Source organism: Crocodylus porosus, unplaced genomic scaffold (assembly GCF_001723895.1).
Source record: "Crocodylus porosus isolate Cpor-Errol unplaced genomic scaffold, CroPor_comp1, whole genome shotgun sequence".
Lineage (NCBI taxonomy): Eukaryota > Metazoa > Chordata > Crocodylia > Crocodylidae > Crocodylus > Crocodylus porosus.
Window position 1 is genome coordinate 109,575,386 of NW_017728943.1, and position 12,371 is coordinate 109,587,756.

General features: G+C 40.7%; 1 protein-coding gene across 3 annotated transcripts in view; it reads right to left on the bottom strand.

The window, feature by feature from the left end:
• The window catches only part of PACRG (PARK2 coregulated), a 497,709-nt gene that overhangs the window by 219,607 nt on the left and 265,731 nt on the right, over positions 1-12,371 (bottom strand). The gene's annotated exons all lie outside the window — the stretch shown is intronic.

Genomic DNA, 12,371 nt, shown 5'->3' on the forward strand with positions numbered 1-12,371 from the left:
AGCTATAAGCCCATAGGCTGAAATAGGAGATAACTCATGATGTAACAAACTTTAGTGACAAGACCAGAAGTCAAATCCAAAGCCCATTAAAATCAATTAGAGCTTTCTTGTTGCCTTTAATGGTACCAGAATTTTATCACTTAACTCTGGAGAGTTTTCATAGAATCATAGAAAATTAGGGTTAAAAGGGATCTTCAGAGGTTATCTAGTCCAACCAGTTGCTCAAAGCAGGACCAGGCTCAACTAGATCATCCCAGTCAAAGCTTTGTTTATATGGGTTTTGAAAATCTCCAAGCATGGAGTTTCCACTACCTCTCTGGGTAACCTGTTCCAGTGTTATACTACCCTCCTAGGATGCATCCAGATGAGCACGCATGTTCCTCTTGCATCATCTTGAAGCCCTTTGAGATACTGCAAGAGGCATGTACCGGAACAAAAAACATTCCCCATGCTGCAAATTTGCAGCGCAGGGGCAAAATTAGACCCCTGGATATCCAGGGTTCAAAACATAACCTGGGCAAAAAAACAGAGCAGGGCACACTCCATGACCATTGTTTGAGGCAACTAGAGGCTTGGGTCATCTACAGAGACACTCTGGCAGTAAAGTTGGAAACAACCTCTGTGCTGCTGGGACTGCACAGGACTGGTGGGTACTGAGCAGCCATTTAGTACTTGAAAGCAAGTACTAAATGACTGTGCTAATACCAACTGCACAGTGGGGTGCATGTGTAAACATGCCCAATACACACTTTATTGGAACTTTAGTTCTTCCTTTTGTTGTGATTCTCAATGCATTTCTACTTCATTAATAAAAAAAAATAACAGATCCCACTGGTGGCCAAAACTATCTTATATTTTCAAAGACTGCATAGCCTACTAGATTTTTAGAGCTCCAATACTAATGGCTGAATTATGTTGTGATTACAAATTAGATTTCTATTAAAATCTTGATTGATGAAATTTATTATTGATTTCTTAATACTTACCTAAAATAAAATTATATTATATTAACATGCCTAAAATATTAGCAACATTAGAAAATAGTGCACACAACATTAGTAAATAAATATGTGGACTTAAATTTTGGTGTCTTTAGTTGACTTTCATAGGGAAAGGATATGCAAAGGTTTGTGCTAGTGCTCTGCTGAACAACACCTAATATGGAAAAAAAATCTCTGTAGTAGGCATGGTAAAACAGGATGCCATACTTCCTTTGAAGCTCTGTCGGGACTGTCTTCTGTCATTCAACAGTTAAAGTGTATTGCAAGCTCTTTAAGTAGGACCTCTTTTTATACACACACACACACACACACACACACACACTTTGAAGTGCCTGAAGTGTCAGCAAATTTCTGACATACAAAAAAACTATGTCTTTTTGTCTCAGACCAACACGGCTACCAAATATACCCCTGAAGTAAATTTCTGGTCACTGTAAAAGTAATAAATAATATTACTTTGTATGGTATTGTGCAACACTGCAGCTTCCTTCAGCACTCAAGGTTGGGTCTGTCTTTAAATCACTACTCATAAATATATATCCCCTTCAAGGCCTAAATAGTCATTATCCATAATATAAAACTTAGTGATAAGATTTGCTTAAGCCATCTCACAGTAGCCACTCTAAATCTTACAGGCTTTTTTGCATAATATATCTCAGATACTGTCTCTTCTGTTTGTCCCCATAGCATCCACCTTTTGCTTTGACAGGAAATTCCGCGCTTAACCCAAAAGCACTCAACAAAACTTAGAATATTATGGTTTAGACAAATAAAAATTTTCTAACCATACAAAGCTGTAACTACATTGTTTGTCTTTGTCAAGGCCAGAGAACATCTTCCCCTGAGCATAGCCATTCAAACACTGCAGATATCATTCTCTTAGCCAATTACTTTGACCATGTCATACAGCAAAAGGAGCACAATGCTGGATCTGGCCCATGGCTGGACTCCATTTTCCAGAAGCCCCTGCCTGTACAGCTCCTGGCTGGTCTTCATGGAGACCCAGGATCATGGGGCCATGACAGCGGGGAGCCATGACAGTGTGTCCCAGCACTTTGTCCCAGCTCCATGCTGTCACAGCCCTAAGATCCCAGGGTCTCCATGGAGGCTAGCCAGGAGCTGCATGGGCAGTGCACACAGCTGGGTGGGGAGCTGCTCTGAGGCTGGGATCTTGGGGCAATGACAGCACAGGGCTGGGGCTATGGCTGGGGCTGAGCCATGATCCAATCCCTGCATGCCCCTGCCTATGGAACCCACACTCATTGCAGGAGCGTGCAGGGAGAATGTAGTTCTGCCCTGGTCCCAGTCCCACGCTTTCACTGTCCCAAGATGCCAGGGTCTCCCCGGCCACACATGCCCATCTCACTGTCAGGCACAGCCCCATCCCAGCTGCCCAGCCACACACCCAGCCTGTGCAGGTTCTGCCCCTGGCAGTGGGTCAGGGTGGATGGGCCAGTGGTGCCTGGGAAGTGGGGCTGGTGGTAGCAGCCAGAAGGAGCTGCCACCACAGGTGAGTCTGCCACAGGCTGGATTCAATCTGTGAGCCAGATTTTGCCTACCCCTGTCATACAGCCAAGGATTCCTCCATTGTCTGTCATGCTAAACATAAGCTACTTCACTTTCAAGGTCTTTCACGGCTCCCCTTCTTCCCCCCTGCCCCCCTCCCCAGGTCCTCTATGAAATCTCTTTCACTATTCAGAAGCCTGCTTTCACATTCAAATGGCTAACGATACTATCCCTTCATCATGCATCACGCAGTTGTTACACTTTCAAAGAAGCATATTCATGCTTTCATTCATGTCATGCCTCAGACTTGTGAGAATCCTGTTAGAACTATATGCAAAGCTACCTGAAACCCAATTAAAAAAAATCTTTGCTATAGTCCCTTGATAAACTTGACAAAGGTAAGGCAACTAGGAGCAGACACCACTGCTAACCTCACTCAAGGATATTGTCTCATCATTCACTTGTGCTGTACCATATCTTTGCAGTTATACTTCTGGTTCATCTAGTCTTTTAGTTAAATTGCAGGCCCTTTGCAAAAGGGATAGTCTTTATTTAATTTATTTTTGTGGTTTGTATGGTATTGTGCAACATTGCAGCTTCCTTCAGCACTCATGGACTTAGTGACTGGGGACAGAAATTACACATACATCTGTATAAGTGATTGGAAATCAGTATACACTTGTAAAAGAACAGAAGTTCAGTGCACATAGACTGGTTTCAAAATGGCAGAATCCAGTTTAAGATAGACCTGAATGGAGGTAGTATTAGATTGAATCACTTTAGGTTAGACTGGTCTATGGAACTTCTGTTCCAGATCCCCCTCTGACACAACTTAGGTCACAGTCCTCCAGTATCCCAGGATTCTTTGTAACCCCCCGCATTAATCCCCTCTTGCAGGTTGGGTGGTGTAGCCTCTACCCCAGCTCACCTGCTCCAGCTCAGCTGGGTGGCCCTGCCTGCAGGCTGTCATGGAGCAGAAGCAGCAAAGCCTTTGCTCCCCAGCTTGGCAGATGTTGACGCAGAAGGTGGGCAAGAGGGGGGAATGGACCCCCGCCACAGCTCTGCCCCCGCCTGCAGCTGGGGTCTGCACAGTGGTTGGGGGGGAAGCTCCTAAGACAGTGGCTTTCTCCCTTACCTCTCAGGCATGGGGGTGGGGGGGAATGGACCCCCCCCGCCCCACCCCTGGCCCTTCTAGCCAAAGGTCTGCACAGGGGGTGGAGGGGGAAGTGGGCTGAGGCAAGAAGGTGGAACTGAGGCGATTGCAGCCTGGTGGAGCTGGGTGGCATGCGGGATTGCCCCCACCTTCTGGCATTGGCCAAGCCAGGCCTCTGCCTGCCTTGGCCAACCAAAAAGTGAACAAGAGTTCTGTTCTGTAATGGTCCAAGCTACACAGATTAGAGAAACTTTATAGATTAGATCGGGGCGGGCAAAATGATGGATTCAGCCGGTGGCGAGGCTCCATTTCCCAGCTGCCTCTGCCCACGTCACTGAGGCTGGTTTCCATGGGGACCACAGCAGCAGCAGCAGCAGCAGCAGCAGGATTGCTGTGACAGTGCGAGGCCAGTGTTTCCATGAAGACTGGCCCTAGCTGCTCTGAGGCTGGGGCTGGGATTTTGCAGTGGTGACAGCATGGTCCAGAACTAGGGCAGAGCTGCAATCCAGTGCCTGCATGCCCCTGCCCAAGGCATGAGGGCAGCAGATTGTAGCTTTGCCCTGGCTCTGGACCATGCTGTTACTTCCACAAGATCCCAGCCCTGGAGTAGCTCCTCACCCAGCTGTGCACCCTCCCAGCACTGCTGGGGATAGTCTCTATGGAAACCCTGGCTGCACACTGTCACAACACCGCTGCTGCTGGGGTCCCTATGGAAACCAGCCACAGTGATGTGGGCAGGGGCTGCTGAGAAATGGAGTCTGCCATGGGCCTGATCCAGCCTGTGAGCCAGACTTTGCCCACCCCTGGATTAGGGATGCCATCTCAGGTTTTTTGACTGTATGTACTTATCCAGTAGGAGTATGTTCCTGGTCCTGCCCTTATATTCTGTAACACAGCATTCTTTTTGCACTTTCTTGATTATTTCTTCTTCCACCTACTTCCCAGAGAATGAAGTTCCAACAGGGTTCACCAGTATTCCTGTGGAGATCACCTGACAATCTAACTTTCTGTGTTAATTGCAGAAGAAATTGATAAGAACCATGAGGCATGCAAAGTTCTCTCCTAACTATAGTATTTTGAGATGCAATGCCATAGTTGTGTTGAAGTTATAATCATGCATAAGAGCCTACATTGATATAAAATGGTATACCTCTAAGTCAAAGAATCTATGAAACATATCAGTTGAATGCTGACATATGATGTTTCCCTCCAGAACTGAGAGCTAGTGTATACTGTGGCTTTTAGATATCCAAACAGGATCCCAAGCAGAATGAAAAGGAAGTTTTAGACAACCTGTCACTGACTTCCTTTTTCTATCTTGACATCACTTGCATTGTTTTAGGAGGAATGAAGAATACTTTGAAGCTTCTGCAGAGGGAGAGGCAATAATGAAATGGATGAATTCATGCCTTTTGTTACCTGTATCATCTAAAACAGTTCCAAAGCAACCAATGCCATTCCAGATTATTATGGGGATTTTTAATATTACTTGGTAATGCTGGGTGGACAGAATCTTGTCCCCATCTTTGATACAGTTTAAAAAGATATTACATTGCATTAAATGGAGAATGCAGCATCTGGGCAGGATGTCAAGGAAACACTGACAGATATGTTACACACCTGTTTTACTGACTATAGTAACCCAGACAGCATGTCACAAATGAAAAGAAGGTGTGACATGCCTTTTACTTCAACGACATGCATGCTACAAAAATGCTGTGACCTGCACTGTTCTCTTTCGGAGACCTCATCTTGACAGTAAACAGAATTTGACATACATTCCAACATAGAAATTACCAGTATTTGATCTTTGCCTTTTCCTGACACATTCATTTTTGGAAGGCATTTGTGATAATCCATGTAAAAACAAGTCTTTGGCTTATCTGTACACATCTGTTTTATTTCAGTACAAGCATAAATATGCTTCCAATATCAGATACAGTGTTAAGTCTGTAATGATGATTAGCTGTATGCATTCAAATTAGACAATACAAGACCACTTTCTGAATTTGGTAGCTAGAATGAATCACCTTGAGCTACTTACGCATACTAAAATATAGATCCACAAAGGAGCTAGATGATGGTCAAAGCCTGAGCATACATTTGAAAATATTAATCCTAAACCCTTTCCCAGGCTACAGCTGCATGGGGTCTATGTTTCAGGTGGAGTTAAATTGATGATAATTTCTGCTTTCCTGATGACCAGGGATCATGGTTTTCTCTGATTAAAAAAAATCCCCAATTTTTGGATTAAAAAACTTAACTCAAAATCCACATTTTTCCATGATTAAAATGAAACACCGCAGTTCCTGTTGATGATACATCCAGGTTTTCAGATAATAGTGAGTGGCAAATGATTTTCTTTTCAGTATCAAGTGATTTATTAGGAGTTGCAAGCATTTAGTTTTACAAACTTTTATATGGGATTTACTTTTATTTAATGAAATCAATTAGAAATACTTCCACCATTGTCAATATGGCAACTTGATGTATCTATTTAGAAGCCAGGACAAGAAGTTGCTATAGAACAGCCAAAGAGATGCAACCCATGCAAAAACAGTTCACAAAGAGTCTAATCTAATTTGCAATGAAATCAATGGCAGATGGCTCAGGCACAAGATCTGTTACTTGCACAGTTGGTTCAACAGTCCTGGGCAGTGGTTCCCAAACTCTGACAGTTTATGCATTACCAATTTAAAATGATACAACCTTAAGTACCACTGGCAAATTTTTCAGTTCAAACTTAAATGCCACCAGGACATTTTTGTCATATAAAGCAATTATAATAAATCTGTTAATGCGTACCACTGATAGGTTGTCTGTGTACCACTGGTGGTAGGTGTACCACAGATTGGGAACCACTGGTCTAGGGACAGTTAATGTCCACTGGAAATTTTTTGAATATAAGCCTTCTAACTCGTTATTGGCAGTAGCATGCCTCAAACCCTAACAAATCAAATTTTGCTTTGTTTAGCATTCATCAGTTCTTTCAATAATACATTTTTGTTCAGTGAATAGAAATGGGAAGTCCTTAGGGTTTTTCAGAGGGAATTTTGATTAACAGAATTCAATTACATGAATTATTCTAGGATTTCTTTTTTCCTTTTGTTATGAGAAGAAAAGTAGTAGGTGGAGTTTCTTTGAAATTTAAAATATCAAACTGGGGACAGGAAGTGGGAAAACCTGAGTATCATCCAAATTTAAATTTTGCTATTCATCATTCAACAAAATTTCTTACAGTAAAAATGTGATATGCCTAGTCTATACTGAGGCAACTGAGCCATTAGCTATGGGATCATTTACTAGTCAAAATGGTAATCAGTCATTTCATTTTAAAGTGTTAAAATGGATCTATTTTTTCTTTTTTCTCCAGTATAATTTTTTTTGAAGATAAATATATAATTACAGATTTTGTTTCAAAGCTAAACTTAAGTGGAAAGTATTATTAACAACATTTTCCCCAAATTATTATCAAAGGAAAGTGTGTGTCCTGTGATGCTGAAAATTCAAAAATTCTGTGTGTTTAATATTTTATTAAAATATAAATAGGGTATATTGCATGACAAAGCTGAGAACCTCCATGATATAATGGGTTTAAATATGCCTTCACTGAACAAAGGGGAATTAAATGAAAAGGCATCCATGTTGATAATTATAGTACATTTTGTCTGTATTTAGAGGATGATTATATAACATGTGTGTATCTTATCCCTAAAACATTCTTCTGTTATTAAGATATGCTTTCCAGCTGATGCTAATGAGAAGGATGTCAGCTCAGCCACAATAACGTTTTGACATGGAAATATTTCAGTAGCATTTTAATACTGATGATTAATAACTGACAGGTAAAAAGAAAAACAAGAGGACTCAAATTTTCACAGAATTTTGTTTGGAATACATTTTCTACAATGTTTTCAGGTAGTATGTGTACCACGTGCTAGAAAAAATGCTATTTAAAAAGGGTTTTATGCACTGCTAGATGTTTTAGTAAAATCAGTTAGACTGTTCATTAAAACCTGTGCCAGTTAGAATATACTAGACTAAGTAGGCAATTAGATCCTATTGTTCTGTCTGACAATAAAAAAATCCTAATAGACTGATGAATAGCCAACAAGCTGCTGACAACATCTATCCTTTGAATACTGTTATAACTGTGCATTTAAAGATATAAATTATTTCTAACCCCTTAGTTGATACTTCTTGTAAACCAGTTCGCTGTAATCCTAATGACTACCAATGGTCAAACATAAACTCCTGTTTTCTATGTACTGAATTCAGCATTAAAGGGTTCCACTTAGAAAAAGGTATAGAAATTGAATTGTTGCACATTTTCTTTGTAAGAACCCTATTTGTATTCGATGATTGAAGTGTACTCTAGTGAAAATAGTAAAATTATTTACTGATCTAATCCCAGTATAACATTCTGAGCTTTCATTGCTTTGCAGTTCTCAATGCTCACCTTCAATAACAGAGCTTGTCATTATGGATTTGTTTTGATAGCTTCAGCTGTCATTGTTTTCAGTATTTAAGGGTCACTTTTGAAAACACAATAAACTGCCACTTGTCTCTACTGACTAGTGAAGCAGAAGGTCTTGTCTCTATGGTCTACTAGTTGTTAAGCTTTATCAGACTTAATTTGCAATTACATCTTGCTTACCTACATAAAATATACAGACACCTGAACTACATTTCATTACAGCAGGCTTATCTTTGTTAACCTTTCCTATTATAATGAGAGAAAAGAGTCACATTCACTAGTATTATTAGAATACTACATAAGTCATACTAATATTTTCAAGTTGTACTGTTCACCCTACTGAGACACAAGAACTTAATGTCAGCCCAACTGAAACCCTCTTTGAAAACAATGGGAGAGGACTTAGATTATACATACTATTTAGATAGTATATAGTTAGTATACTATAACTATCATACTTCTTGCTGAACTTTGATCTTCTTCTGAAGCAATGAAATGTGAAAAGCGAAGATATGGGTATGGAATGAAAATCAATCTTATGTAAAAAAGAAGCCTAAAATGTTTGCTAGAACTTTGCCTTATTATCTCTGCAAACCTCAACAGTTACATCATACAGAGACCAGCACCATATAGTGCAGCAAATTAGATTAGATTGCAGTGGTCCACTGTCCAGTTCTTTGTCTTTTTTATTTAATTTATCAGAGAAATATGAACTGTGTCTTCTAACATGTTGCAAACTGAATTCGAAACAAGCAGTTTTTATAACATAGTTTTTACTAGATGAAATGAAATCATGTCAATGGATCTTCAAACTGTCCTTGGAATCAGTGCACACCAAGGAAATCAACCACACCATATTGTGTCTGGTTATACACTTTTTCCTACATTACCAATTTGTTCAATACGAAAGTGATATAGAAGTATGCATTCCTATTTATACATTTATCTACCAAGACTTGCACAGAGAGTACATAAGTTACCTAAAGGGACAGATGTTTTCTACATTCACAGAAAACACCGTTCCATTGTTACATTGACCAAATAAGTGACAAGAAAATATACAAATAGGAAGAATTATAATTAACATCTAAGCAAATGGAAAATATTATTTGCTCTCTTTTTTGAGCATTCTTTAGATCACAGATATGTCAAGACACAGGCAAGTAATACAGGAGGGTTTTTTAATGAGCAAAAGATGGAAATATTCATAGAAACATAAATGATGCCAAAATAAAATGAAGAGTGCAACATAAAATGCAACTTTAATACCATGTTATAGCAAGTCACTACATACTCCAAACAGAAATTATGGCTCTGGTTTCAGTGGGATGACTTACGTGAATAAGATCAAGAAGAATCAGGGCACAAACAAACTCCGCTTGAAATCAATGTGAGTTCTTATTAGAAGGACTCTACTGAATAGTAAGAACTGGTCTCTGCAACATCCATGTATTAAAACTGGAGTTCTAGTCCTACCATTAGTCCATAGCTCTCCATTAACAGCAGTGCATTGTGATGTACTAGCTACCTTGCTTTTGATCCATGTTTCATATATTGTATTGATTTCATGTAGAAAGAGGTTTTTTTTCATCGGCCTAGGACATGTTATTAAGTTGTATGTTTTATAGGCTTGATCCAAAGCCCAATAAAGTAAAGTCCTATTGACTTCAGTGACCTTTGGAGTAAGGGCTTTGGAAGAAAGAATACAGTCTAATGATCAAAGTCAGGGGTCCTGGGTTCTGTTCCTAGTTCTGCTACTAAGTTACTTTGTCTTTCAGCATGCCTTGTATCTGTCGTATTGGACTGACTACTCCGATGAACTTTCATCTTCAAATAGTATGGAAGAGACAAAAAAGATGGGTGTCTCTGTTCCCCCTTTCCAGTCCAGGCCTCATGTAGATTCTGATATTTTGTTGTTGTGGTTGCAGAGGTTACAATACCCTTATTACTGTAGCAAGCTGCTCTGAAAGATCAAGTGCAGGTGGCTGCTTAGGCACTAGTCAGCCTGCATTAGTGGTATTTTTGAAGAATTACAGAAATTGATTAAGACCTAACAGTATGACTACACCAACATATCCCTAGGGTAATGGCATAGTCAACAGAACTACTACATTACTACACTAGTGAAAGTCTCTAAAAGAAAATTAAACATGATGTTTAAGAGCTCTATCTTAGAAATAGGTTGATAGACTCATTTTAGGCAGTCAAACAAGGATTATATGGAGCACAAAACTTCAGTCACAAAAACCTAAAACAAAAACAGACTTATGCAACTGAAAGAAAAATGAATAAAAGCAAAAGCTATCATCTATTCAATAGCATTATCTGGGCTAGGCAAACAGTCAATATCAGAATCATGGATAAAGCTTGATGCCATTGAACATCACTTCCCTCACAGGAAACCTATAGGCATATAGTATGTGAATGAACAGCTTAAGGTATCAAAAAAATCAGAGATTTACTTGGAATACCTGAGACATCCCATGTAATGCCTTGATTACAGAAATATGGCAAAGAACCGGTAAGAATATGAGAGGATATGAACAGGTAAGAATATGAGAGGATATGGAAATGTATCAGCAGCGCTGCTACAGATGCTGGCATTACTGAGGTCAACAAGTGCAGAATCTTTACACTAGCATCATGAATGTGTCCAAAACCACGTATCACTCGATAAAGCTGCAGAATAACCAACCTGGAGTGGGTCATGTTAGCAGCCTGCTGGGAAAACTGAATAAAGAACTAAATATACACACACGACTAAGGATGTGGACAAGCACTCATCTGCAGTGATAGTAAGCTCCGGGTAATTTGCAGCACCACAAGAAAATGGTGAGAAAGTTTTGTACAAGCATTCAAGAACCTGGTCAACTAAAGCAATTCAGAACATGGCGAGAGCTTGTACTACTGGTGCTCTGCATCCAGGGACCTGGTGAGCAGAGATCCCAGCATGCTTTTTTTTGGGTGGGGTGGGGGGAGGATCCGAACTCAGAGGTTCCTGAGGACAGTTAAGTTTAAAGGAAGGTGGTATAGCTCAATGGTATGGCTGGCCACCTGGGGACCCACTGGGAACTCCTCCCTTGCCTGCCCCATGCTAGGAATTTAGAGCCATAGTGAACCACTTCAGTTTTCACTGCCAAAAAAGACTTGTCAGTGTCAGTTCCAGCCCCCAAAGGATCCTTGCTGCCAATGCACTGTGTGGCTCCAGAGCCAGGAGATGATCTATTTTAGACTTGGTTTTCGAAAGTTATGAGGACACCATAGGAGATGCCTTAGTCATGAGTTCAGTTTCAAATAAACAAAGTAGGTGTATAATTAACATCTTTGTATTCCCAAAGGACACATTTTGATAAACTAAAGGAACTAGTTAGTAAAGTCATGTGGAATAAGGAATTCAGAGAAATGAATTCAGAAAAGACCTGGAATTTCTTACAGTCCAGCACCAGAAGGTTCAGTGTGCTCCATATTCCTGCCAGCACACAGTAAAACCCGAGAGCAGTGAGATTTCATCGCAACCTGTGGGCCTGGTTCTGTCTCCATGGAGCAGTAGAAGTTGGCATGACAAACTGATCACCATGTGTGGGGAGGAGTGATAACACAGTCTCCTGGGATGCTGATGGACTGAGTCACACCCATGGCACTACACATAACTGGATAGGTGTTACATGTGTCATTGGAAATAATGCTGCCAAGAAGTCTCTGTTGGAAAGAACTAACATTTCTCTTTGTGGAACTACCATTTTTTTGCATGAAAAACTGCTTGAATGTCTACATTTGCTTTTTCCCATGCTAAAAGGGTGTATTTCTTGCTACAGATATAACATTTTTTTCTCTCAAGCTTTTTGAGAGCATTATCCTGGTGCATGTCCTCGAGGGGCCAGCAGGGGAAATTATGCTTGGGGCAACCAACACGGGTTCATTAGAGGCAGGTCCTGTTAGACCAACCTGGTGGCCTTCTACGACCAGATCACCAAATCCTTAGATGCAGGGGTAGCAGTGGACATAGTCTTTCTGGACTTTCGGAAGTCTTCGACACTGACTCTCACCCTGTTCTCATTAAAAAACTGGTGGACTGTGGTGTCAACACCTACACAGTCAAATGGGTCACCAACTGGCTGGAGGGCCACACTCAGAGAGTGGTGGTGGATGGGTCGTTTTCGACTTGGAGGGATGTGGGCAATGGGGTTCCGCAGGGCTTGGTCCTCGGGCCCGCACTGTTCAACATCTTCATCAG